The sequence below is a fragment of the Nanorana parkeri genome, unplaced genomic scaffold (genome assembly GCF_000935625.1).
Source record: "Nanorana parkeri isolate BGI_ZX_2015 unplaced genomic scaffold, ASM93562v1 scaffold63, whole genome shotgun sequence".
NCBI classification, from domain to species: domain Eukaryota; kingdom Metazoa; phylum Chordata; class Amphibia; order Anura; family Dicroglossidae; genus Nanorana; species Nanorana parkeri.
In genome coordinates, this window is record NW_017306331.1 from 489,145 (window position 1) to 493,420 (window position 4,276).

The following is a 4,276-nucleotide window of genomic DNA, read 5'->3' on the forward strand; positions in this document are numbered from 1 at the left end:
CCACACACCACCAGAAATAATGTCCAGGAGCAATGATAGACTTTGTGAGAAATGCTTTCTCATAGTTTCCAAGAGCGTAGCGATAACGAAATCAGGTAGGCCCATATGCCTTAGGATCTGGGCTTCAATAGCCAGGCTGTTAAAGCCAGTGACCAAAAAGCAGGGTGGTAAACGAGTCCTTGGGACAAAAGATCTCAATGATCTGAGAGGACCCATGGAGAGTTTGCCAGGAGCCTGATGAAGTCTGAGGACCACATCGACCTTGGTCAGTTCCAATCACCTTGATCCTGCAGAGCTTGTGAGGAAGGAGTTTTAGAGAAGGAAAGGCATAGATACGGTTGAACTGAACCCTGAGGGGGTCCATGTCCACCATTCCCCACCTTCCTGTTACAGTGCTATCATCACTGGGGATACCTTCCAAAGAAAGACAACAGAGACACATGTCAATATAACATGACATACTGTCTAACCTTTCCCCACTCTATCCAAAACTAAACAAAACGTTTTGCCCAGAGTTGAGATTTAACTGACATTATGTGCAGATCAAAGGAAGCCCTTTGATCTGCACATAAAATAACTTGTCAAAATATGCTGTAACAATATGATTATTACAAGGTACTTATCAATCCTGCAAGCACTGTTGTCATTAATAGGGATATACTCAGGGCTGGTGCTAGGATTGTAGTCAAGGTGGGCAAGGTGCAATTTTGCGCCCCCCCCCCGATCCCGACCCACACCCCCTGTAAAAACAGGGCATTTTGACAAGTATTGTACTTTTCAAAATGCCCCGATGTTTGCGCTATGGTTTTGTTTGTTTTTTTCACTTACCTTCGGTGCGGAGAGCAGCGGCAAGTCAGCGCTGGTCCGGTGGGAGGAGCTCCAGGTGGGGTCCTAATTTAGCTGGCCGGCGACTGCCTGAGGTGCCGTGCGTGTCGGGATCCTCAGGCAGTCGCGGGCCAGCTAAATTAGGACCCCACCTGGAGCTCCTCCCACTGGACCAGCGCTGACTCGCCGCTGCTCTCCCGCTCCGAAGGTAAGTAGAAAAAAAAAACATAGTGCAAACATCGGGGCATTTTGCCCTGTTTTTTCCGCCCTCACCCTGCAGCACCGTAAGGCGCCCGCCTTACTTGCCTTGCGCTAGCGCCGGGCCTGGATATACTGTCTGCACCCATGAGAAACAGAGGCAGACCTGAGTGATTATACAACCCCAATTACAAAATAGTTGGGATCCTGTATAACATCTACACAAAAACAAAATGCAATGATTTGCAAATCTTATAAACACATATTTTATTCACAATAGAAAATTAAAAAAAAACATATCAAATGTTTAAACTGAGAAAATGTACTGTTTTAAGAAAAAAAAAGGGTCACTTTGAAATTGACACAGCTACACATCTCAAAAAAGTTGGGACAGGGCCATGTTTACCACGGTGCATCCTCCACTTTTCTTTTAACAACAGTCTGTAAACATCTGGGGACTGAGGAGGCCAGTTGCTGGAGTTTTGGGAGAGGAATGTTAGCCCATTCTTGGCTGATATAAGATTCTAACTGCTCAACAGTCCTGGGTCTTCTTAGTCGTATTTTACGTTTTAAGATGTGCAAATATTTTCAAATGATGGTGAAAGGTCTGGACTGCAGGCAGGCCAGTTACATAGTTACATAGTATTTGGGGTTGAATAAAGACATACGTCCATCAAGTCCAACTCATATAGGTCCACATATCAAATGCCTTTGAGAAATCCATGAAATCCATCTACCGGCTTCCCTCCATCCATATCTCTGCTTACCCCCTCATAAAAACTCATCTATTACGAAGCCATGCTGTTGTTATAGATGCAGTATGCGGTTTTGAATTGTCCTGCTGGAATATGCAAGTCCTTCCCTGAAAAAGACATAATTTGGATGGGAGCATATGCTGCTCTAAAACCTGGATATATCTTTCAGCATTGATGGTGCATTTCCAGCAGAGCAAGCTGACCATTCCATACACACTTGTGCACCTCCATACCATCATAGATGCAGGCTTTTGAACTGAGCGCTGATAACAAGCCAGAACGTCTCTCTCCTCTTTACTTCGGTGGACGAGGCGCCCATGGTTGTCAAAAAGAATGTCAAATTTCCATTCGCCTGACCTCAGAATAGTTTTCTACTTTGAAACAGACCATTTTAAATGAGCTCTGGCCCAGAGAAGACAGCAGCGTTTCTGGATCATGTTGTGATGTGGCTTCTTGTTTGCATGATAGAGCTTTAACTTGCATTTTTGGATGGCACAGCGAACAGTGTTCACAGACAGTCAATTTAGGAAGTATTCCTGAGCCCATGCAGTGATGTCTATAACAGAATCATGCCTGTTTTTAATGCAGTGCTGTCTGAGGGCCCAAAGATCAGCCAACTAACCTAATTAGCTGCAAAATGTTCTCCCAGCTGTTCCTTGTTAGTAGCACTTACTTTGCCAGCTTTTTGTTGCCCTGTCCCAACTTTTTTGAGACCTGTTGCTGCCATTAATTCAAAATTACCTTATTTTTTCCTAAAATTATACATTTTCTCAGTTAAAACATTTGATATGTTTTCTATTTTCTTTTGTGAATAAAATATGAGTTTATCAGATTTACAAATCATTGTTTTCTGTTTTTATGCAGATTTTGCAGCTTCCCAACTTTTTTGGAATTGGGGTTGTATATTGCCCGCGGCGGGGGGGGGGAGAGGAATAATCAGTGTTTGAGGTGTGGTTTGAGGTGTGTCCAAGATATTTCAAGTTTTTTGGTGCTTAGTTCATACACCCATAATCACACAACAGTGACACAAGCAGGGATGGACCTCCTAGGAGCCTTGGACTCTGGATGGCCCTTTGAAGTGTCCCAGTGTGGATCCATCACTGTTTGGATAAAGCCCACATGGACACAGGCTGGTCGTAATGTTACAGGCTTTACTGCACAGTGTGCACACCTCTCTATGGACTTAGCTGTAATAACTTTTTAGATGCTGAATTTACAGAGACACCATCCAGCAGAAGCTGCCACCCTGGGTATAGCTGTAACACTCTGGATAATTAGATTTCTTCACTTACACCCCCTCTATTAAGCTGTAACTATTCTCTATGGAATACAGCTTTTTTATTTTTTGTTCCTATGTATGTCATGTTTTTCTTTGTTCTTCATTACTTTACATTTTCTTTTAAATTTCCATTACTTTTTTGGTTTTTCTTTTGGTCCATGCGGCAGATATATTTTACTACACAAAAGTAGTAACTAAGTAGCCATATTTCTATATTTAATCCTGGCTTTACTGTTTATTGCTATATATGATGCATAGCATAGCATCCATTTAAATTGAATATAATCTGTTATGTCTTTACATCACAGCTTGTCTCAGCAGTACACATAGAGGGATACAAGTTAAATGAGAAACATTCAAGGCATCAATATTACCTCATTAGCAGAAGCGTTTCCTAGCGTTATGTGAGGAGTAATGAAAACCTTTTAAGTTTTTTTTTTTTTCCATGTGGAACAAGAGATTATTGTTTAATAATTCATGGGCATGAAGAATTCATACAAGATAAAACTGCCATGTGTCTCTTTATTTAAGTTTCCCCAGTTAAGTCAACACAGCTGCAAACTTTGTCAGATCGAGAGCTGCTTCTCCACAACTCAATATTTATATTCAGCTCCGCACCACTTTAATGCTAAGGGAAGAAAGGAGATTTTTCCCAGACCCAGCAAATCCGGAAACCAACATTTGTCCACATCTTTTGACCCTTCATCGCAGATATCTTCCCAAAAATGTCATGTGCTTAAAAAGAAAGTATTTTTTTTTCTTCTTTACAGCCTGAAAATCCGAATTGAAATTCGTACGCATTTTCGGAAATTTGTACATTCGGAACCATTCGAAATTTTCATTATTTCTGTCATTCGGAAATTCGGATGCATCCGAATGTGCGAATTTCTGAAAATTCGTACGAATTTCAATTCGAAACGAAATTAATCGCACATGCCTAGTAGAGAAGAGTCAGGTCATCAGACTGGCTGAGCCATGTGGTAGGGCTGTCCTCCGTCAGTTACCAAAACGATTAACCTGACCATTTGACTTCCCGTCTTCCATTGGTGCAGGGGTGTACATACACTCATAACACTTCAACAATTTCTTTATCAAGAACTCCGGGCAAAAATGTTCTTAACCGTTGCAGTGGTACTACCCCTGTACTGCAAGGGTTAAGTGCCTTATATTCATCTAGGTGCGAAAATAAAAAAGTTATACTGTCTGGATCCTCAGATCC